General features: G+C 43.9%; 1 long non-coding RNA gene across 1 annotated transcript; it reads left to right on the top strand.

Annotated features, from left to right (window-relative positions):
- The first annotated feature begins 17,883 nt into the window (after window positions 1-17,883).
- On the top strand, window positions 17,884-20,078 carry LOC121482799. The gene is made up of 3 exons (XR_005985638.1): window positions 17,884-17,942; window positions 18,120-18,216; window positions 20,020-20,078. It is a non-coding gene; the product is annotated as an uncharacterized LOC121482799 (long non-coding RNA).
- The last annotated feature ends 4,596 nt before the right edge of the window (window positions 20,079-24,674 follow it).

Genomic DNA, 24,674 nt, shown 5'->3' on the forward strand with positions numbered 1-24,674 from the left:
TTTGGATTGCCCGGGTGGCTCAGCGGTTTAGTGCCGCCTTCAGCCCAGGGCCTGATCCTGGAGACCCGGGATTGAGTCCCACGTTGGGCTCCCTGTATGGAACCTGTTTCTCCCTCTGCTTGTGTCTCTGCCTCTCTCTCTCTCTCTCTCTCTCTCTCTCTCTCTCTCTCTATTTCTCTCATGAATAAATGAATAAAATCTTAAAAAAAAGAAGAAAAAAATATCAGTTCCTTGAATCATAACACATACTGTGTGCTCGAGGTTGTGCTAATGGTGAAGATAGAGACATGATCCCAGCACCTTCTACCCCCCATGGAATTGGCTTCCTGGGACTATGGGCTATGACATAGAAGGGTGGACAGGGTACACTGGGAAGACACAGAGGAGAGGGACAAATCTATGTCCAAGTGGGAAAGGACGCATGGAAAATCTCTGAGAGAAGACGAACCAGGAGCTGTGTCATGACCAATGAGGAGCTGTTGACCCTGGAGACAAGGAGAGAGAGAGTGGCATCTTGGGTGGAGAGCATGACAGGCCAACCCATAGAAGCACAGAGCCAGCTGGTACATGCAGGGACCGCCCTGGGTGTCATGCTCACAATCACATCTTCCCATTTCAGTTTGGGGAACTTAAGTCACCAGCTAGGATTCATGCATTTAATGCAGCAACCCCACCCCTGCCCTGCCCTGCCCAGGAGACATTGGTATCCTCTTTTGAAGCAAAGAAACCCAGAGTCTCTCTTAGGCTCACCTGTAAACTTGTGAAAACCCAGTCAAAGTTGGGATGCATGTCATCCCCGACCCCACCCACGCTGGAACTCCACGGAAACCGCCCTTGTGTGGGACTCCCTGGGCTTCTGCCCATGTGTGGGGGCAGCTGTGTGGGGGGCCGATGGCAGTGGCAGCTGATGAATGAGTCCTTCACGGCCTTGATCACGACGTGCCTTGCCAGAGCCCGAGCCCGAGCCTGTCTCTGCACAGTGAGAGCTCGGCCCCCGTTCTTGCAGATTTAATAGCTCCTCATCTATTTTTCCAGTCTTCATCAGCATGCTTCCATGTAATTGTCTCCACATCCCACTGCCACTTTCTAGAATCTTCCCTGCAGAGGAAAACCAACACACCAACCCGCCACTCTGGTTAAGCGTTGGCAGATGCCTTGTAAAGTTTTTATAAAACATACATTAAGCAATTTAGCTGAAAGCCTGTTAGAACAAGCCATTTGATTCAAATGAACTATCTGCACTGAAGAGGTTTTGCCATATTTACACTATGTCTTTAACTAGTTTCCTTTAAGCCAAAAAAAAAAAAAAAAGAAAAAATAGAAAGAAAGAAAGAAAAAAAAGAAAGAAAGGAAAAGAAAAAGGAAGGGCGAGTTACTTCTGAAGATAATGACAGAAATATAAATATAAAGGGCACAATTCCTTGCTTGAAAATATTTTCCTGGAGCCACATATGCTCTGCATCATATATACAGAGGATGAACGAAGAAAGAATATGCAAGCCCTGAGACCTAGACCTGCTTTTGCTTCTGAAGAGTACTCCCTCATTTTTGTGCAACAAGGTGGTATTAGATACAGAAGGAAGGAAAGAAGAAAGGAAAAGAAAAGAAAAGAAAAGAAAAGAAAGAAAAGAAAAAGAAAAGAACCCTGCTTTGTGGTGGTTGAAGACTGGCCAGGCCATAGAACCTAGTAAGAGACAGAAACACTGGGTACTTGCCACATGTTTGGTTTTTCAGTCCTGGGTTGATACTTCACTATAATTCACTATGTGTGAGAAAAAGAATCATTCAAAAGTGAAAATCTTAAGTTTTAAGTTTTTTTTTTTTTCTTTGACAAGATAGCTGCCCCCTGGAAGCCATATTATCCCATAGATCATCTAGTGATTAGTCAGTGGCAGCAGAAGCCCTGGTACAACCCCAGTGACCACACACTCCTGGAGTTAAATTTGGCCCAGAGATGGATTCGCTATTTACGTCGAAAGGCAGTGGTGATGGCGTGGATGCTGGGTAACGATTCTTGTTATGTTTCCTATCAAGGTGTGTATTTAGCAAGAGCTGCCTCTGTTAGCGGGAGGCCATCGATCTCTTTTTGAGTTTATACCAGGGACAGCATTCCAGGCAAGCAGCCAGTCGAATAGGGGTCTGTGTTATACAAGGTTTCGGGACCCAGGGAAGCATGTGTATACGGAGATGCGTATTTCTGTAGGTCGAGCTGTAGTTCCCCTGAAAGCTGGGCCTTAGACAAAGACTTGCACACAAGTGGTTTATTTGGAAAGCGATCCTAGGCAGCAGGGGTGAGGGATGGAGTGAATAAACAAAGGAGTCCAAGTCAGTAAAGGGTTATGACACTGAGTTGAGCACTGTGTGGGCAACTGGTGCTTCATCCCAAGGGGCCTTCTGAGGAGCCGAGCAGGTGCATCACACAAGAACAGAGGAATGCACTGGCCCACCCGCTTGTGCCCGGTACTGGCCAAAAGTAGCCTCAAGGATTTTAACCCACTTGCACCTCCTGGATATACTCCAGTGTTCTGGGTCCTTCCCCAGGGTCCTAGAAAAGCTTCAGAGGGTGAAAACTGTGTGGTGTGGGCATGGTGAGGCACCATCAGGCTGCCCCGGGGGGAAGCCAGCCTGAGCCTGCGCTGAACTAGTCATCACAAAGGTGCCTATAGTAAGAACTCACCTGGAAAGTTTTGAAGAGACACACAGGTGTCTGACACCGGCCTTAGTCTAACTGATGCCGTCAGAAGTGTGCAATCACTGGGGTTGGTGGGTCGGTGAGTCTCATCATTCTATCCTGCCCTGGTCCAAGGCTGCAAATTAGTTGAAGAAAAACACCCTGCCACCTCCCCTGGTCCGGGCGAGGCCTTGGTTTCCCTTGTTTCTTGGGCTCTCTTAGAGGGCTGTTCTTAGCCTTGGCCTAAAATACAAGGGATCCTTTCCTCATCTAATGCTTTTTAGAAATCAAAGGATTATTTCCATGGAGTGAAAATGTACAGATTTCAAGTGTTCATTTCTATCAGTTTTGATAAATGTCTGTGCTTATATAATCCAAACCCCTCGCTAGATATAGAGTATTTCCAGCATCCCAGAAGCATCCTTCCCAACCAACCTCTCCCCACGCACTCTAGAACCAGCCACTGCTTTGAGTTCCATCACCATGTATTAATTTTCTCATGTTGAAAAAACTCCATATAGGTGGAATCATCTAGTATCTTTTTACTGCCATGTAGCCTTCCGCAGTATGAATCTACCACATTTTGTTTATCCATTCTACTACTGATTGACACTTGAGTGGTTTCCAGTATGTAGCTATTGTGAATAAAGCTGCTACGGACAAGTCTTTTCGTGGACATATGTTTTCATTTCTCTTGGAAATTTCTCTAGGAGACTGCTGGGTCATAGGATAGCTATATATTTAACTATATAACAAAAGTGGTTGTAACATTTTATACTCCCACCAGCAATGTATTAGAGATCTGATAGCTCCGTATCCTTGCCAATATCTGGTGTTTTCTGTCTTATTCATTTTAGCCATTGTGGTGGGTATTAACAGTATTTCATTGTAGTTTTAATTGACATTTCCCTGGTGACTTACGATGTTGAATACTCTTTCATGTACTTATTGGCTATTTGAATATTTTCTGGTTGAATATTTCTCGGCTAATATCTGCCTAAGTCTCTTGCTCATTTTTTTAATTGGGTTGTTTGTCTTTTCACTATTGGATTACAGGAATTCTTCACATATCCCAGAATCCAGTCTTTTTATCAGGTCTATGTGTTACACATGTTTTCTCCCAGTCTCTGGCTTGCCTATTCATTTTCTCAGCAGTGTCTGGTTGACCAGCAGAAATGTAAAATTTTGACTTTGTTCAATAGTTGTTTTTTTCTTTGATGTTTAGTACTTTCTGGGTCCCCTCTAAATCATCTTTGCCTATTCCAAGGTCATAAAGATGTGCTCTTAAGTTTTTGTGCAGGAGCTTTGTAGTTTTACGAGGCATATGCTGGATTGTTCTGAACAGTCTGCACCAACTTACATTTTTTACCAAAAAAGTTGGTAGTCCTTTTCATTACCTACGAGCACTGCTGGAGACGCTACCTTGCAGGCTGATGAATTGTGGAGACCTCTAAAAATCCAGACTACATTTCTCATATTTACATCAAGCTCCGTCCCTGAGATGGTATGTGAGTTGGGTCTGGGATGGAGGAATGGTTTCTATATTTTTCTATATTTACTTTGGTGATGCTGCTTAGCTAATCCCAGCCCACATATGCCTGTCACCACACAGACGGTCACCCTGCTGTTGAAACCTGACTTACGTTAAATGCCTGTGTTGACATTTCTTTTCTTAAATGAATGGGCTTTTTATTTAACTGGTGGCTGCTGAATTTGTGAGGGCTGCCATCATTAAAATGATGTTTGTTTGAATTTGGCAGAATGAAAAATTGGACTTATATTTACTTTTTTTGTTGTTTGTTTTTGTTCCCAAGGCTGTTCTCACCACTCACCCCTAACAATACTCTTTTGATTTTATGAAGAAGCCTCTGCAAAACAGAGTGAAATGCAGTAGAGGTTCGTGGCATGTTCTGGGCTTCACTGGTGGGGAGCCCCTCTACTCTCCAATGCTTGCAAAGTGAAGAAGTTAAGAGGCCCCAGATTATACAGACACATTAGGAATGGAGGTGGCTTTTCTGAAATTGCACATTAATTATACAGATTGTCACTGAATACCAGCTGGTCATTAATTTATGCATTCAGGCAGCATTTTAACTTTTGCATCTTCAGGGAAAAAGCATGAAGTCAGAAGTTTCCAGTTATAGTCTGGGCCATGCTACTTGTTATCAATATGACTTTCAACACGTCATAGATCCTCTGTGAGTCTGTCTTTTCATCTGTAAGACATAAAAGACAATAGCTAGTGTATTAAAATGAGCTAAGCTATATTGAAGTCCCCAATACAAGTCCAAATCTTTGTGGCTTAGTCATTAAATCTACCTTTTTTCTTGGGCAACATTTAATTCTTGAGCATCTCATGTTGGGCCTCAGCGTCTCTCTTCCACATGGTGACTCAGAGGTCTCAGATCCTGTCATCTTGTCCTAAGCCATCACAGGGCTTTCAGAATTGCCACAACAGTGGCAGAGACACCACTGCCTGCTAACTGGCTTGGCTTGGGAGTGACACCTATCATCCCTGCTCACAGTCCCTTGTGAGTCACAGTCCCCTCAAGGGAGGCTGGGATGTGCAAGGGAGCACACTTCCGTGTTAAATATCAAAATTCCACCAAGTTAAGTGTGAAGATCTAATTGGCTTTATTAAGCGATTCATGCATAGGGCAGCATACCATCTAGCAAGTAGAGGGGAGCTTCCAGTGGTTGAGCACATCTTATCTGCCATTAAAAAAATATATATTTATTTGAGAGACAGCATGCATGCAGGGAGGAGAGGCAGAGGGAGAGGGTCTTCAGCAGACTCCTCTCTGAGTGTAGAGCCCGAAGCAAGACTTGATCCCAGGACTCTGAGATCATGACCTGAGCCGAAATCATGAATTGGATGCTTAACTGACTGAGACACCCAGGGTCAAAGATCCTGGTCTTTGCCATTTGTGCCTCAGTGTTCTCTGATGCTTGGATGAGATTACAGATGAAAGCACATTATAAATAATTTACTCTCTTTATAACAGGATTATATTAATTTCTATTTCATCCAAGATGTGCCGATTCAGATATATTTTCTGGCTTTTGTATACACTTAGCATTTTTTATCGTTGCCTCACTTCAGGACTTTAGCAGCTAAGACTTTTTTAAAGGCTGGTTGGCAAAACAAGTTTGTTCCTCTCTGACTTTTCCTACCTAAACCCGTGGCCACCCATCACTTGACGAAACTAACGAAGTGAAAAATGCACTGGGATGAGCAGAAGATTGGAATTATGGAAGGGTTTTGGGGGAGATTCAGGGCACTGTAGAAATATGAACTAGCTGCTAACAAGCCTGGCCAGTTCTGCTTCAAGGACCACCAAGATGCCTCCGTGAGGAGCAGCTGTGATTTGCATACAAACTGCTCACCCAAACCTTCCTCAAGTAGCTTCCACAAGACTCCTAGCAATCTTATTTATGTTATTGATTTGTTCAGGGAAACCACTTCTCAAAGAGAGTACAGAGGCAGGCTTCAAGGCAGCCAAAGCCAAATTATTAGCATTCTGGAATGAGTGGAATCTGAAATAATGAGGTTTTATTTTACTTTGCCCTGGAGGTTTCTACATCGTATTGGGAGAGGAAAAAAAATATTTGTTTTCTTTAAAAAACACAACTTTCATTGTGTTCAAAGTAGACTTAGAAAACAAGTCAATACAACAACCTCATGGTACGATGGGACTTGTTCTGTTATTAATTTCAAGGCATTTATCTTAAAAGAACTGAGCTGTTCCCTTTCCTCCCCTCCCACTATTTGGCTCATTTAATTTTGAACTCAGGGCTTATAAACATGACTACAAAGTCACTGTCTTTGTTATTAATTTCTTGTTTGATTTTCTAAAGCTCTGAACCATGAATTGTGCATGTGAAGTGTGTACCCAAAGTCTCTCTCAGGCAGGGAGATCCATATGTCAGTGGTCACACACATGGCCTTACCTAGGGAAACCTCCACAGAGCCCATTATAACTCTTGCACTTGTTTTCTTCACCACATTTGTATAAAACACTGCACATGGAACGTGTGTTCTTAGCCTTGGAACGTGAGGGGTCTTGATTTTCTTCCTGCCCTGGCATCTATTCCCTTTCTTAGGTGACATCCTTCCACCTCATGTGCAATAATGGAGGGACTTCCCGTTGACTTCCCATGGAGGTGCCCTGTCTTGTCTTGGCCAAGAGATGAGCATGTGACCAAGCTAAGCCAATCAGAATTCTCTCTCGGGGAAGTCTGCATGTTGACCACAAGGATATAAGCTGTTAGAATTGATTCTTCTGGACACTTGCCTCCTAAAGAAGTTGCCATTATTTCCTGCTACCTGGACTTCTGAAGGTTCTCTTATTCTTTTCTCTCTGATACTTGGTATGTATGTATGTGTGTATGTATTTTTAAGATTTTATTTATTTATTCATGAGAGTCATACAGAGAGAGGCAGAGACATAGGCAGAGGGAGAAATAGGATCCCTGCAGGGAGACTGATGTGGTACTCGATCCCAGGATCCTGGGATCACTATCTGCGTGAAAGGCAGATGCTCAACCACTGAGCCACCCAGGTGCCCTCTGATACTTGGTATTTAATACTTTTCTTTAGTTCCATGTGCTCTTCCATTCCTTCCCCCAAATTTCTTTTTTTTTTTGTTTAGATTGACCCTTTTTGGTTTTCTGTTATCTGCAACCCAGAATTCCTTTTCAGCGTAATTATTTGCGTTTGCCTTAGAATCACAGAATTTCAATAGAATGGAACCTTAAAGATAAACTCAAAACATATCAAAGTAGATCCAGAAGGTTGGCTGAGCATCTTTATTCATTATAATTTCATCTATTAAGAGTGGTGAAAAGAACCATTGTATGGAGCTTGAAAATATGTTTGTCCCCTGGGTCCTCTGGTCATAATATTTAAAGGAAAAAAGAATCCTCTTCGTTATAGACTTACAGACTCAACTTCTCAATTGACATGGCCACTTGTGAGTCTCATAGACACGTCAGTGCCAAATTGCCCAAAACAGGACTCAATTTCCCCCAAACTTGTCTTCAGCGAGCCACAGAGGAGAATTCAGGATAAGAAATGGATTCTCATTTTCATCCTGTTGCAACTTCTCCCCTGACATCTTTACTAGAAAGATGATATCTAATAGAATAATTTAGAATTGTATTTTTTAATAAGCTTCTAAGAGCACTTATCTATCTATCTATCTATCTATCTATCTATTTATCATCCATCCATCCATCCATCCACCCATCCTTGTAACTACCTAAAATTCTTCATTATAATTATGTTATTAAATTTGGACAATAGAGAAGAAAAAAAATCTGACCGAATCCTGGTACTCAGAGAGAGCTCCTATTAACATTTTGGTGTGGTTCCTTTCTTGTAGATTTTAATGTTCTATTACTAATAGCGCATGTACCTTTTTGATCTGGCTTTTACTTACTATTATATAATGAGCGGTCTGTGTAGGGCAATACAGGCTTTATAATCATCTTCCAAAAGGCTCTATGTTATTCTATTAAGTGGCTATTCTATATTTACTCAGCCATTTACCTTCTGGACATTTAGACAGGTTGAGTAAATATAGAATACTCACATTTTATACCTACACTTGCCCTGATAGGACAATTAAGACAGCTTCATGTTCTGCTTTGGTGAAGGATTTACAAAGCGTTCGCAGGTCATTTGGTTCTTTTGTTACCAGAGACAAGATGGCTCGGAGGATATAATATAATATAATCGCTTGTCACAACACAAATATCTGAAGTCATAAAACAGTGGGAGACTTTTAAAATCCAAATTTGATGCTCGTCCTTAAAAGTTGGAAAGGACAATGACTTTTTTTGTTTGTTTTACTCCTAGCCTCTAGAATTGGTAAGATTTTAATAATTTGTATTTAATTTCTACCACTAAGTTTATTGGGTTTAAGTTTTGGATCTCAATCTCTTTGGATTTACTTTCTGCTCCTTCCCCTACATTTCAGCAGAAAGTGATTGTGTTTGGGTTTCCACTCTTGGAGGGCATTCCCTGGTCTGAACTGTTTTCATTTATTTTATTTTAACATTACAAAGACATTTCCAGTTATATTTGGTTTTGCAATTCATTCCTCCCTCTGTTTCACAAAAACCATAAAACCCACATTGTCTAAAAATGCTGTGTTGAGCAAAATGGATTCAGTCCTCCTTGGAGAGCAGAAAAGCATGGAGCCAGTATGTGTTATAAACATTTCCAGGGAGATTGCCTCTTTCCCAGAATTGGTTTTAGACAAAGGCTGCTGACCAGTTGTGTGATTTCATTTCGGGTTGCTGACCCCGGGCCTTACTTGAACTTGTCTCTGGATGTCATGTAGGCATCTACCCACATTGCATCCACGTCCTTTTAGCTCTCAGTTTTTCAGTCTCTCAGTTCCTGCTGGCTTGGCCCCTGCCATTATTTTTTAAGGATCATAGCCATGAAAAACCAAGGCTTCAGATTTTTGAATGAAGGTTTCTAATGTTAAACTTGGTGGTTTCCTGTCACAGAAGCACAGACCCTGTGGATTCTGATCACTCTGCAATGCGGATCTTTCTCTTCCGGTTAGATTAAACATCCTCATTCCCTTCGATTGCAACATTTGATCTTCCGTGCTCAGAGTCTGCAAATTCTTTGAACAGTTTATTTTCAGCAGATTATAACTAGCCTTTCATTTTCCAATCTGAGGAAGACCAAGTGGAAAGTGTGGGTTTTCTGTGGGATTTTTTTTCCTGTTTGCCCTCATATTTAATTGAGGACTGTGATAGATGGAACTCAGATGGAGGGCTTTCTCATGCAGGCCCTTGCTTCCGGTGGGTCCTTGTGTTTTAGACGTTATTAGACTGAATCCTACTTCCCCTTATGAACTTACAGGTATTAGCACCGGGCCACCGTGTCAATGGCAGTTGTGGTCTCCACCCAAGGCTTAGAAGAGAATTTTGAAAGAACCTAAGTCTTGCTCACCCTACAGAGACTACTTCACAATCATCCTTACTGCCCTCCATCTTCTCCTTCCCTGCCCAGATTTAAGGAGGGAGAGAAGAAAAGGGAAGAAATATATGGTAGGCATATTACTCATCTCACTGTATTCTTGGATAGGAAGAACTGCCCATTCTTTAGGGAACTTAGGTAACCAACAGGCATGGTCTTTTTGGAGGCACCCGTGCATTTTGTATCCCCTTGGTGCTTACTCACAGTAGTCTTGATATTTTTGCACAAGCCTGCCTTCTCTGCTAAATGATGAACTAGCTGAGAGTAGAGAGACATCTTGATCAGCAAATGTTTACTGAATGTCTCCTGGGGGACCCTGTGCTAAGAGAAGAGGTGTCTTCCTAGTTGAATTTGAGGATGTTCACAGATACTCCACAAGTTGTCTTCCCTGGCAGCCCCCTGTATTAGTTTTCTGGGGCTTCTCTAATAAAATTACCACAACAGATGGCTTAAAACAATGGAAATTTATTTATTCTCTCCCAGTTCTGGAGTCTGGAAGTCCAAAATCAAGTTGTTGGCTAGGCCGCTTTCCCTCTGAAGACTAGGAAAGAATCCTTCCTTGCCTCTTCCAGGTTCTGGTGGCCTAAAGCATTCTTTGGCTTCTCACTGTAAAACTTGAATCTCTGCTTCCATCTTCACATGACCTTCTCGTCTCTCTGTCTCCATTTCTGTCCCTCAAAGGACACCTGGCATTGGATTTAGGACCTACTTGTGTAATCCAGGATGCTCTCATCTTGAGATCCTTAACTGAATTATATCTGCAAAGATCTTTTCTCCTGAATAACATTCACGGATTCTAGACATGAATGTATTTTTTTTTGGGTGGGGGCACCATTCCGTCTATTACACCCAGGAATCTAAGTCATACAGAGAAAGACCGCGTTTCCGAGGTTTGCAGTCCTCATCTGAAAGATGGATTGGGTTTTGATTCTCTTAAGTAGGTAGTGAAGAACCGGGACTGTGTCATGCCTCTCCCTTGGATTGCATCTCCTCTTCCTCATTCACAAAGAGGAGGTGTCCGGCTTGGACTTCTTTTTCCCTGCCTTTTGTTTCGGTCTGTCTTACTTGCTCTGACCTGGAGCCTCTTCCCAGAGGAACAGGGCCAAACATCCACATTAGTTGCTGATTACTTGTGCATGTGCAACCAAAAATATGCTTTCTTACTTGACAATTCATTTACTTAGTAACAAGTTAATTATTTACATAGAGCATTTGAAAAAAAAAAAGTCTTTTCTAACTTCAATCAGTATTTGAACTATCCCAAGCATTGACGAAAGAATACTGCCCTTCTCTTTTTCAAAGATGGTTCTTGTTTGTTCTGTGTCAAATCAAGGCCCCATCAACAGTGAAATTCTAAGTACACCCCAGATGCAAGGTGGGCAGCTTCTTTGGAGAAGCTATTACCTTTTGTTTGTTTCCCTCATCACTTTACTTAGTGATTTTTATTTGGTGTAAGTCAAGTCCTGACAGTACAGAATCAACCATTAAATGGGTTTTCAAAGGTGTGGTTCATGAAGAATCCCCTGGAGCCACCTGGGGCCCCGCACTAGAAATAAACAGACCTGAGTCTCCCATTTCACTCCCACTCGAGAATCTAGGCTTTAGTTTTTGAGACTATGAAGGGGGAGGCTAGAACTGTTTGGAGTTGGAAGACAAGGATTCTGGCCCCTTTGTTGATTGGTGAGTGACTTCACGTTTGTCACTTCAGCTTCTCTTCACTTCGATGTCCCCCCCTCTCAGTTTGGTCTAAAACTACCAACCCTCCTCTAGTTCTGAAAACCCAATTCTTCCTGTGACTCTACGGTTCATTTCTAGCTCTAAAATTAAACTTCTACAATTGGTATCTTTATTACTCGCAAAATTAGTTAGGAAGTAGGAAATAGATCATCTACAAAGTTATTCAGCATCCTCTGTGTATTTAACCCTTCTCTACAAAGCAGAATTTGTTGTAGGTTGCAGCTTGGTGTTCAAGTTGCTTTGGATGGAAAAAAATCTTGGGTATTTTTCTCTGGGTCTTAGCTAACTCCACCTCTTCATCTGGGTCTTTCATATCCAAGATGGCTTCTCTGAAACAGAAAGTTGTCTAAAACTTTTGTGGGAAGGCAATGATGTTAATCAACATGTTCACGCCAACAGCAGCCCAAATCTTAATGACTTAATGTAATAAAATTGGGTGGCTTATTCATACAAAGTCTCACGTAGATGTTCCGGGTCTGGAGGCGCTGATGGGGGGGACAGCCTCCTCTCCAAGCTGTGACAGAGCTTCCCTCCATCACTGGCTTTCACTTCCGAGCCCATGTTTATGGCTTGGATGAGAGAGAGAAAGGGCGAAAGAATACAAACACATGCACAAACACGTGCACACGAAGATGACACTGGAAATCGTGTGGTCCCAACAAAACTGCAAAGGATGTTGACAACGCAGACTTCTGTGTAGACAGGAAGAGGACACAGGTTTGGTGAGCACACAGGATTATCTCTGCCACAGTAATTCTACTTCCTACTTCGGAAGGATGGAAAGGAAGAGGCCAAATGATTACTCTTAGCCCTCATGGGATAGCTGGGTAGATCTCAGAAGAAAATTTGTGGTTTCGGGGATCCCCGGGTGGCTCAGCGGTTTAGCGCCTGCCTTTGACTCAGGGCATGATCCTGGAGTCCTGGGATTGAGTCCCACATTGGGCTCCTGCGTGGAGCATGCTTCTCCCTCTGCCTGTGTCTCTGTCTCTGTCTCTGTCTCTCTGTCTCTCGTGAATGAATAAATAAAATCTTAAGAAAAAATTTCTGGTTTCTATTGTTCTCCTGAAGACAGACATTGACCCATGCTTTGTCATCATTTTTTTTTTTTTAACCATGGAAACATTATTTAACCCAAGACTGTTTTTATTCCTAAATTTACATCATGTGTTGTCAGTACCTCATAGGAAGAAACGAGAAACAATTTGGGTGACTGACAGCCTCTACTCTTTGAGGCTTATACTTCCTTGTAAAAGGGCATCCAACCACATCTTAAGACTTTGGAAGGGTAATAATCATGACAACAGTTAACATCTATTAAGGGCCCACTATATACTTAGCACCATGGTAGGCACGTGTTAGACCCACCTTGTTTAATTCTCTCATTGAATCTTCAAGATTTACCAAGTGACTTAGAAACTGACTTCTAAGGCTGGGTTTCCATGTTACTTTGAGGGGAAGAACAATTATAATTCCTTTTAAGGTGTTCCCCTTGAGAATGGCAATCATTTGGATGGATAAGTTCTGACGGGTTTGTGAAAACACTGGTCATATGACCATAAAGTCCCATCTCAAGTGACTTGGTGGGGCCTGGGGCTGGCCTGTCATCACTTCTGCTGGCAGATGGAGTTGCCCATCTGCTCTTCATTTTCATTGTTACTTGCTCAGTCTGAAAGCTCGCAGTCAAAATGTTAGACAGATCTCCTTGTCCATCTAAGTGGACAGAACTGTTTGTCAAAGATGGAGGGTGTCAGTATTCTCTTAGGGTATCTTGGGGTCTGTTTTGGGGAGCTGTGCTCTGGGGGACCCTGAGTGAAGAGCAACTACAATGGTTGGGAAACAGTATTAATGTGCCCAGACACCTTCATGGATGGAATTAGCATCTCTGGATATCCTTCCTTTTTCTGGAGCTAGTGGCTAGATGTACTTCTTATCCAGCAAAAATCCCTATGTTCCCTATGCATTACTTTATCATAAATAAAAGTATGTGGTTAAGGAATGTCTGAATCCTTCCTTCTCTCCTCCACAGCTCTAGAGATGGCCCTAAAGATAAACTTCACAGGGACTTTTGTGGGGCTGGAGTAGAGTGAAGTAAGAGGTCATTAAGCTGTTAGAATGGAGACCTAGTCTTTAGGGTACTGGTAGCACAAAAGATATGCTATTTGGGATGGACACTCAAAAACACTTTTATTTTTAAATTTTTATTTTTATTTATTTTTAAATTGAAGTTTGATTTGCCAACATATAGCATAACACCCAGTGCTCATCCAGTCAAGTGCCCTCCTCAGTGCCCATCACCCAGTCACCCCATCCCCCCACCCGCCTCCCCTTCCACTACCCCTTGTTCGTTTCCCAGAGTTAGGAGTCTCTCATGTTTTGTCACCCTCTCTAATTTTTCCCACCCAAAAAACATTTTTAGAACAGGTTTCCTTTTTTCTTAAAAAAAAAAAAAGATTTATTTCTTTATTTTTTTTATTTATTTGAGAGAGAGCGAGTGAGCACGAGCGGGGGAGAGGGGCAGAGGGAGAGAGAGAGAAACTCAAGCAGATTCTCCACTGAGTACAGAGCCTGGTGTGGTACTTGAACTCAGGACCCTGAGATCATGACCTGAGCCAAAATGAAGAGGTAGATGCTCAACCAACTGAGCCATCCAGGTGCCCCAAGAAGAGGTTTTCAATAGAACTTTTTGCCACCAAGACAATGGAAGACATTTCCTCACACCTCAAGTACGCTGTCTAGTGATGCCAAAGCCCTTGCTGTGCAAAGGTCAGGTCAGAATCTGGACCAATAGGTTTTTTAATTATGGCCTCTGTTTCAATATGTCATTAGGATTTCTGATGAAAATGAGCTAAAGCAAAGGGTCTTTTAAGGTGTAAAGTCATAGGTTTTAGGTCCTGAAATACAGTTTTAAAATTTCCTGGTTCTACTCAAGTGTCCAAAAGGAGAAGGGAAAAGGCAACTGGGCAAATGCTTTGAAGCTCTTTTAGGAGAACAGGGCAGATTTGCACAGATGCTCTTCACTGCATACACACACACACACACACACACACTCCCCTGGGGCCTCTCAGCTAATGGATTAGGCCATGGTGTCTTCATGGTACAGCCTCGGACATGGAGCTGCCAAAGGAGGTGAGCTCTGTCTCCTATCCATCCATGAGGTGCCCAGCTGCTGGGCTGGGGGATGTGAATATCCAGTAGATGATTAAACAATACAAGATTCAAGAACCGCCAGAGCAATTGACTTCACTTGACATTTTAGGAACATGCGGTTTGTGAGGGTGATGTCGATCTTTCTCTCTGTTTTCTGATCATCTTTGGTCTCAGGCCTCGAACTTCTGTGCTCTGGTAACACCAGGGCCAACAACCCCATCTCTGCAATATGTATCCTGGCCCTGATATTTATAGGATAATCAAATTGAGCCACTAAACAACTATATAGCACGCTAGTAAGGTTTTTTCTTTTTTTGATTCTAAAGTCTTTTGCTAAATAACCATAATAGCCATAAACTGCTAGAGATAGGTTAATGATGATCATAAAATTTATTATTGCAAGTATCTGTTATCTTCTCGAGAGACGCCCTCTCTTTATCACAGTTGGGCTGATTACATTTCCATGGTGAACATTTCACTATGGCCTGTGCTTCACTCACGGTCCCAGAATTTGTCAAGAGCTGAAGCCTGTCAGCTGGGAGTTCCTTTTGGGAATTTGATTTTATTAATACTTTACGGTTAGTGGCCTTTAATTAATGTTAAATGAAAATGGGATTTTAAAGCATTAGAGGGGACTTTTTGCCTGGGTGTCAAAATAATTTATAGTGATTAATAAGCTTTAAATGACCATCATCAGAGATCGTTTAAATTCCATTTTGATGGTAAGACATTGATTGGAATATCTTTATAATTAAAAAAAAAATGTGTCCCTGGTGATCTTAGCAGTAAGAAATGTAGCACTTCTACTGAACAACAAGTGTGTCCTTAAGGGGCGGCTGTAGGAACATGCAGGAGCTGTGTTGGTGGCCTGCCCTGTGTTATTGTGGGATTCATTATGGGATGCTGGAATCAGCTTTATTTATCCATCCCCCTTCCCTTCCACCCACCCCACTTAACACACACACACGCGTGCGCATGCACACACACTCCTATTCTGGAAAAAGGTGGAGTTGTAAACAAATAAAAGCTAACATTTACAGAGACTTTGTCGGGTGTCAGATGGCATGCTATTTATAGGCATCGTCTCATTTAATTCTCAGAGAAACTCCACGAAGTAGGTCTTATTCTATTTTACGAATAAGGAAACCAAGGCTCACAGTGGTTAAGGACTTGCCCGAGATGTTCTGCTAGTCAGTGACAGAATGGGACTGATAATAGGGGTTTTCAGAATTCAGAGTCAGCATCTTATACCAGTTTTCACAGGTAAACAGAAGAAAAAAAAAAACAAAACTCAAACCCCAGTATTCCTGCCAGCAAGGGTCAGTGGCTGAGAGTCAGGGTAGGTCTCCAGCTCCATAGGGAAGGAGGGCAGGCCAAGGGATCAGGGCAGAGGCCGTGTGTGTGAATAGTGCTAGGCAAGCACTCCCTCGGTGGAGGGAGAGGCTACATCACTGGCCACTGAGGCCCAGGAGCTGGTGGTTGCCCCTCCTACCTGGTGCTCCTGGGCTGGCAGCTGGGGGTCAGCAGGGAGAAGCCAACTGCTGGCAGAGGGCTGTGTTTAGAAAAGATAGTCCTGACTCCACTCTGTTTCATAAACATTGTTCAACATGTTTATTATAATGTCCTCCTGTCCCGAAGGCAGGGGGCATGTTGATCATGAGTCTTTCGATGGTCTGGGTGTGCTTCTCTCTGGAGTCTGGGGTATTAGAGTGCGCGATGGCAGTATCAATGAGACTAATACACCTGAGCCCCTCTGTGGGCCCATTATGTCCGTCGCACCTGGCCCACATAGCTATGGGGCCCCCCTTATGGGGGACCAGCACTCTTACCCAGTTTCCCCCATAAGGGGTTTAGAGCACTTCTTACAGCTGTCATTTTCCATCAGTTAGTGTGATGCTTGGATCCTGTCTGCCTCTGCCTCCCATGGCTGTTCACTAGGGTGCCGCCAGGGCCCAGGGTGCCGGCTGGCCCTCAGGAGTGGTGTCCTGAGTGGGCACATGAGTGATGATCTTACAGGCCCTGGGACAGCCTTGCGGGGGGAGGGCCCTTGATGATTGTAGGAACCTCAAGGTCAGCGGATGCCCTCTCAGCCCAGGGTCTAATTTAAACAAAAGATGTTGGCCAGTTACCTGTAGAGGGTGGCCCACAGATGTGGGTCTTTCCATGTGCCACACATTGGCCATGACCTGCACTCATCCTATCTGTGAGGACAGGAGCTGCTGAACTTCGGAGCTGAGAAGAGTAAACGTGGCCATAGAAACTGTCTGCTTGATTGGTTGAACTTTATCGTGGACCTTCCTGGAGACCATGGGAGAAACTGGTTTCTCCAGGTCCTGGTGGGTGGGGAGGTCGCTAGGACAGTTCACCCTTTGATACCCCTGCCCTCCCCACCATGCAGACTGCACCCTCCTTCTGTCTTTTCCTCCCATGGGTATTAGTGTGAGTGTCTATCTCAGTGTGTCTGTGAGCATACATGTCTGTGCACATGCAACTAGCTTTGTGAGAATGTGTGCACGTGGGTGTCTATATGTGTTGGCTGTGAATATGTCTGTGGTAGGTGAGTATACATGGGTGAACATGTGTCTGTGTGTGTGTTCATGGCTGCGCAAGTGACCGTGTTTGTGGCAGCGTGTTTACTAGTGTGTGCATGTGTATGTCTGTATGAACGCGTGGGGGTACACTGATGGGAATGTACCTGGCAGGATGTACAAGGGCATCTGTATGTATAAGTGTGTGTGTGTGTCTGCGACACATGTGGTAGTACATTGGTGGGAATGCACCTGGCAGCGTGCACGTGTGCATCTGTATGTGCCAGTGTGTGTGTGTGTTTGCACGTGCAGTGGTGTGCAGGTGGGAAGGCACCTGGCAGTGTGTGCGTGTGCATCTGTACGTACGAGTGTGGGTGTGTGTTTGCCCGCACAGCAGTACGTGGGGGGAACGCAGCTGGCAGTGTGCACGCGTGCATCTGTCCGTACGAGTGTGCCTGCACGCGTGGCCCCGCCGGGAGGGAGAAGCGCGGGTGCTGTGCCCCCGTCCCTGGCGTGTTGATGTTATCACTTCGGCTTCCCGAGTCTGGCAGGAGACGCAGAATTAAACGCAGACGCTCTGGTGCCAAAACAAAATCGTGAAAGATTTGAAGCCCCCGTTCCCTGAACTTGCAGCCTATCAAACTGGGAACAAGCCCGGCTTTGTTTCATTTCCTGCGTCGAATGGGGGTAGAACAGTCTGGAGCCGCATTGGTTCTGATAGTGGAGCTGACTCAAAGCCAGAGAATTTAAAATTGCTGAAACCCCAGGCAGAGTGGAGACAGCAAGATGCGACGGGAGGGCGAAAAGCCTGTGTGACAGGGGAAAGGACACGATTGCCTCGAGCTAGGAATGAGAAGTGGTGGGTCCTTGGGAGCCATAGAAGCATAAAGAGGCAAAGAAACGGGCAGAGGTAGGGCTGTCCCTGACCTCGCTTTGCCCTAGGCTTGGGGTCAGGTGGGCGGGACTGCCACTAGGCACCCAGGAAGCAGGGTCCGGTTGAAAGTGTTCTTCTGTCTGCATTTTATTTTGTGGCCAGGGAAACAGGGTGCGGCTGGGAAACCACCTCCCCGAGCCCCAGGGGACCTGGGCCTCGCAGACTCCTGGCCCAGTGCTCCCTGCGGGGGCCCTAACAGGTGAGAGCCGGGGCCTCCTGGGGGTCTCTTCATGTGCTCCAGGCTGCCTTGCCGTCTTGTTACTTCGCCTTCTGAAAACAAGTTTTTCCCTTCTCTCTGGAGCCTCTGATCTGGAACCAGCCTTACCTGAGTTTTCTGGTTTTCTGGTAGCAATAGTGTTGGGCAGCGTGACATCGATCAGGTCACATTTTCACCGATTATGACTAAAGTGTTTCTTTCTTCTTTTCTCCCTTTATCCACCCCAAGGGAATCGATGACACTCTCCCCCCAGACCTGTAGCTGCCAAGGTGGCCGGCCTGCAGGTCATGTGTGAATATGGGGTTTGTGGGAGTGTGAGGGTCACACTGGGCCATGGGAGGAATAGAGTGGAGGCGGCAGTGGGGGTAGGGGTTAAGGGGGAGTCATTGTGCTGCCAGGGGTGGGCATCTGAGGCATCTGTGTCCCGGAGTCTGGCTCAGACCAAGCCCATTAAGTGTGGATGGTTACCGCCAAAGCAGTGCTCCTGAGAGCAGGTTGGGACCAGAGCCTGGTTTCTACTCTTGCACTGAGCCTCTTGCCTTAGAGAATCAGCAGGCCTGGGGATGGGATCTCCCTTGCTCTCTACCCGTTCCTCCACGCTCACACTCCTGTAATGGGCACATCTGTATAGAAGACCAGCCTTCCCAGGAAGGGGCTCTTCCTCAGTCCAGAGAGCTGGAGGCTGTGGGCTTTTCAGCAGTGACAGTTAGCCACTGACCTCATCACTGTCGACTCTGTGCCAGAGGAGCACATTAATGGCCATTAAAGCCAAATTCCTAATCTTCCCAGGTTCAAATGACAGCTCGTCCCTCTGTTATCTTTTGCCAAGAACACTTTGGATAACAAATCTCCTTTATTGGGGTTTGTGAAATGAAGTGGGGTACATTTGTGCAGGAAAACACTTTGTAGCTGTTAGAAGGAATGGGGCAAATCTATACAAATCAAAGATAGCCACGATATTCTCCACTCTTTTTACTTTGATAAGTGAAAAAAGCCAGCTGTAGAAAAGCAGGAATTGTTTGATTCCATTTTCATTGCATAATGAGTGTGTATGTCTGGAAAGTCATATACCAAACTGCTAATAGTAGTTATCTTGGGGGAGTGGAGCTTAAGAACTTGTGATTTTTACTTTATGTGTGTCTTTGTTCTCTATTGAGCATAAACAAGTTTTTAAGTTAAAAGATTTCTTATTAATATGGCAGTAAATATACTGTCAGTCTAAGATGACAGGAGTTTGTGGTGAGGCCTTTATAGTGCATGTGGGAAGAATATGAGGGTTAAGAGTTTAGGAGACCTGGCTTTTCTCTTAACTGGGGGATTTTTCTTTTTTGTGCCATAGACCTTTTTGACAGCCTGATGAAATCTTTGGACCCCTTCTCAGAACAATGCTTTAAATACATAAAATGAAATTATATATATATATATATCTATATCTATATATATATATATATATATATATATCTCAAGGGAAGCCATGTAAAACACAATTATCAAAACATTAAAATACCAGATTTGTGATATAGTAATATATGTGCATCTTAATGCATCAAGATGCAAGATCTAGCTGAAGTTCTAATAACTACTATGATTTAGCATTAGCAACCGAGCATTCATGATATTTTAAGAAATCTGTAATGATTGAATATTACATGAAAATATCTCTGATTGCCATTGGTGACAGAGTCATAAATGAAGGAAATGCTAAATTACAGTTAGAGGTAGTGAAAATGAAGATGTCATTTTTCTCTCCATCTAGCACCACAGACTTGTGTTTGAATTTTCCAGGTTAAGAACTAATGCCCTGGGCAGCCCCGGTGGCTCAGCGGTTTAGCACTGCCTTCAGCCCGGGGTGCGATCCTGGAGACCGAGGATCGAGTCCCGCGTCGGGCTCCTGCATGGGGCCTGCTTCTCCCTCTGCCTGTGTTTCTGCCTCTCTCTCTCTCTCTCTCTCTCTCTCTCTCTCTGTCTGTCATGAATAAATAAATACAATATTAAAAAAAAAAGAACTAATGCTCTTCACTAGCTGTGAGACACTGAATAATATTATTGCTTGAGAGTCACAGCCTCCTCATCTGTAAAATGAAGGGCTTAGTTATGGCAAATGCGTGTTGTCTTATGTGTCAACTGATTACGAATGACTTGGTGAGGAGTGTCGAAAACGTTACTGAGATTGCCCCTGAGATCATTTGGAAAGGATGCCATGGGGGATTGGTGATGTCTGCCATGGGCGCTAGATGAAAGAGAGAAGTATGGGCATGTGTGGCACAAATTTCCATTCCTGGACTAGATGAGCCTGTGGTCCCTTCCAGTTCTGATATTCTAATAAGTCTGAAATCACTTATTCTCTTCTGATTCTAATTAAAAATATCTGCCGTACAACAACAACAGCACAAGGAATGTTAGTCCGTCCTGAGGGATTTGCGTGTGTGTGGCATTGGCACGACTCTACCCCTGTGGACCTAGTCTTCAGATAGACTTTTCATTAAATGAAATTGTAAGCATTACCTCCAGTTCCAATGATAAAATGGGTACTGGGAACAAATTGTCTAGAAAGAAAACAAGAATTAGTAAACACAATCTTACAAATGAGCCATCTGGAGATTTATTTACATAAGAAAAGAGGAAAGCCTTGGTATTTTCATGCTGGGGTTTATTTCTCTTGCAAGTAGCCACAGGGGTGTATTTATCATGAACACACATCGAGCTTTTTAGCAAAGATTGCTGAAAGCATGAAAAAAGTGATACTCATGTGGTTGGTTACTTGGGGACCGGGAAGAAGGAGAAGAGACAGGGTAGGAGCCACCAAAAAGAAAAAAAAAAAGTTTTTGAATGAATTTTAGCAGATGGGATTTCAAAATAGTTACAATGTGCTCACACCCTGGTTTTGAAATTACACATTATCCCCAAAGTGCCAAATGAGAACAATTTTCCCATAACAAGGTCAAATTTGGAGGCATTAAGCCATCAGGCAAATGCAGAGGGACTGCAGAATAGTGCTTGGGGCCTCAAACTTTGACACAATTTGTTCAGCTGTGGGGAGAGTGGTCTTTCCACCCCAGGGAGCCCCCCTGGGTGTCAGACCAGCTCTGCAGAACCACTTAACCCCCTCTGCTAGCTTGTTCCTTTCCCCACTGTTCCCTCAGGAAGAGCACATGGAACCAGGGGTGTTCTTCTGTGGGAGGAGGACGATGCAGGGTAGATGAGAGGGGTGAGGGTTGCCCATAGGTGGTGGAGCTCACCACATCCCAGTCCCATGTCAGAGACCACACAGGCCCACGTTATGTTGCCCACCATGCCCGTGGAGTGATGGTCTGGGTAAAAAATAGCCTCACTGTGTCTGGACAAGCACTGTTTGGCCAATAAAATACAAATTAATAAGACAACAGTCGGGCTGACTTTACAGAAAGATAACACTCTGCTCCTGAACTGGGCTGGGTTGTAAAGTATCTTACATGTTTGCTCTGGAAAGTGTATAGCTTAGGGTGGCAATTCTTTATAGGGGCAAGAAGAGGCAAGCCTGGAAGGGCCTACCAGGTCTGCGGCCCCAGGGCTGCTGGAGTCAGAAACAGCTGCAAGGAGGATGGGAAGTGAAGCTTGAAGAGTGAACATAGCTGGAAGGCACCCAGCAATTCAGAGCCATCAGCACAGAAGATAATTACCTGCTGACAGGTCTCTGATGTGTACCTGGATGTGTGTGTTTGTGTGTGTGTATGTGTGCGTGCGTGTGCACAGGCTCTGATTAACCATGTCTCTACAGGCAACATGGGGGCATATTCCATACTCCGGACTCACCTGGGCAAGAGGGGAAAGGACTGATAAATAAAGATCCAGAGCCCCTAAACATTTGCATTGTGAACAAATCGGCAACTAAACTTGAACATGTGGAAGATGCAAGGAAAAACAAAATCTGAATTGTGGGAAGTTTCAGGAAAAGGTAGGTACAGAGCAGCGCTCTGGGTCAGTGCCTGGCTTGAAGGAGATATTTCTGAAAAGGTTTTAGAGGAGTGCGTGATCAGTTGACCAACTACCTGAAGAGAATGATAGAAACAGCCAATAGGGGTGTACTTGACGGGATGAGCGCTGGGTGTTATTCTGTATGTTGGCAAATTGAACACCAATAAAAAATAAATTTATTATTAAAAAAAAAAAGAAGAGCCAGTAGGGATGGCAAGTACTTGGCCAGGTTCCGGGGCTAAGGCCCTCCACGGTTCATCTCTTGTGGGCGCTCTTTGTGGATCTGTTTTTCAGATGAACATTTTGAGGCTGAGGCTTTAAAGCTACTGGAGGGCTGAGATTTAAACCTACACAGCCTGATTCTAAAGCCTGCCTTCGTAGCTATTACTCAAGCAAAGGTGACCTTGACCTTACTGAAACAACTGGGAGGCTATGTGAGGTGGGAGGAGCACTGGAGTAGGAGACCCCAACTTACGAAACTGAGGAGCGCCACAACACGGGGCAAGTCATTGTTTTTGGTACACTCTTCCTGATGTCATCGTCATTACAAGGTCGTTGTGATTTATCCCCACCAGTATGTGGATTGGATCACAAGGGTGTAGCATTTTGGGTTTTGTTTTTCATATTCTCAAAGGGATATTTAGAGGGCTCTGAAAGTAAGTTCAGGCGATAGTGAAAATGGCAGGTACTCCCAGACCATGGTTGTAGGTTTGGTACCCAATGCCGATGACATACAAGCCAAAGGTACTCTAAATTTATAATGCTCTTAAATGAATTTGTATATTGTTCTTTTGACATCATATCCATGTATTTGAAAACAGCTACATATACACGAAGGAGACAATTAGGATGATTTAAGGCACTGATCATGCTTCCTGGGCAAGCACAGTTAGGAAGATATGTTTCAATCAATCCTAAAATGAGAGAGGAGTAGGCACTTTTCAAGTGACACAAGGAGCAGCACATGGGGCTCTTGACTTTCGGTGTAATCCAACATCATACCGCGCATCCAATACCGCGCATCGTTCAAGGATGAAAGTGGAGCTCCAGGAAATGGCAGTCCAATTTGACCATTTAGAGTGTCGGGCTAGGAGTCTCTCAGGTGAGGTAATGGGTATGACTTGTTCTATCAAAGTCATCCCAGAAAACATGGCTTCAGAGGCACGCAAGCAAAGGCGTAAGTTCAGAACCCTGTTTTCCACTTCCAGTTCCCATTATTGAAAATCTCCACCAGTTCCTTTATGATGGCAGTTGAGGGGAATGTGATCTGGGGAGAAATGAAGCTTGCAGCCCTACTGATGAGTTACATAGATGCTTTCTCCCCAGGCTCCCACCTCCAAAAGCCGAATCGGCTCTGCTTAATTCACTCTTGCTCTTTCAGTCTTGATGCCAGGAGCAGCAAATTCCACAGGCACTCGGTAGGGGTTTATCTGATTGTCCCTCTCAGGGACTGACATAGTGTAACTCATTGCTGATGGAAATGAAAGGTATCGTAATACTGATATTACGCTACTTTTCCATGAAAGCCCTTAAGTAAGAATCATGCTTATTTTCCATTCATCTTTTTCTTTCTGAAATTTGTGACATTTAACGGGAACAAATTTGTGTTCTCTCTCATTGTAGAACTCGTGGTGCTGGAATTTTCTAACATTCCTGGTATTTTCAACTTGAGTGCCGAACAGATCTTTTTCCTTAGAAAAGAATCAGCTCGTCGATTTGCAGATCCAGAGACAGGCGATGTTTTGTCTTTCTATGTCTTGACACATAAATACCTACCCGTGAAAGGCAGAGGTGTTGGTGGTTTCCTCTCACTTCTACTAGTACGTGAATGGGATTACGTTATGAGTGACAATTTTGTCTTCCTTTGCAAGGACAATATTGTGCATCTTGCTAAGTTTCCAAAGAGAGCACAAGCAGTAAGGATTCAATAATTATTGTGAGGAGAATCTAGTAGGCTTACAGTTCCAACTTGTTTTGGGGCTCAACTTCTGGAAGACAGCCTACAAAAATAGCAATTTACAGGGGGAAAAAAAGCAGGTCCTGAGGCATTTGGTCGGGGCAGACATTAGTTCCATTTAGGGTTTAAACCAGCCCACAGTTAATTGTAGGTCTCTTGCATTAGCTTGTAGGAGCAGTAAAAGCATGTAATTCGAGCTAATCTGATGGGCAAATGAACTGGGTGCTTGGTGCCAAGTGAGACCGTGAAACAAAAGGACACATGTGTTTTCAGGAAAAAAAAATAAAAAAAAAAACACAAAAAACCAACACAACATAGTTTCAACTGTTGCAGACGTGAAACTCTGGAGAATTCTTTGGGAGGTTTGTCATTTTAGAAAAGAACCTTTAGGGTACAGTGGATGAAGCTTGGGATCTCCATGTCTCTCCCTTGAGCCGTGAAGCATGTGCCCTGGAATCATTTGGGGGCAGCTTTCAGAGGAGAATTTTTTTTCCCCAACTGATTGTCAGGCCCTTCTTTAGAAATCCTT

The sequence above is a fragment of the Vulpes lagopus genome, chromosome 2, assembly GCF_018345385.1.
Source record: "Vulpes lagopus strain Blue_001 chromosome 2, ASM1834538v1, whole genome shotgun sequence".
Lineage (NCBI taxonomy): Eukaryota > Metazoa > Chordata > Mammalia > Carnivora > Canidae > Vulpes > Vulpes lagopus.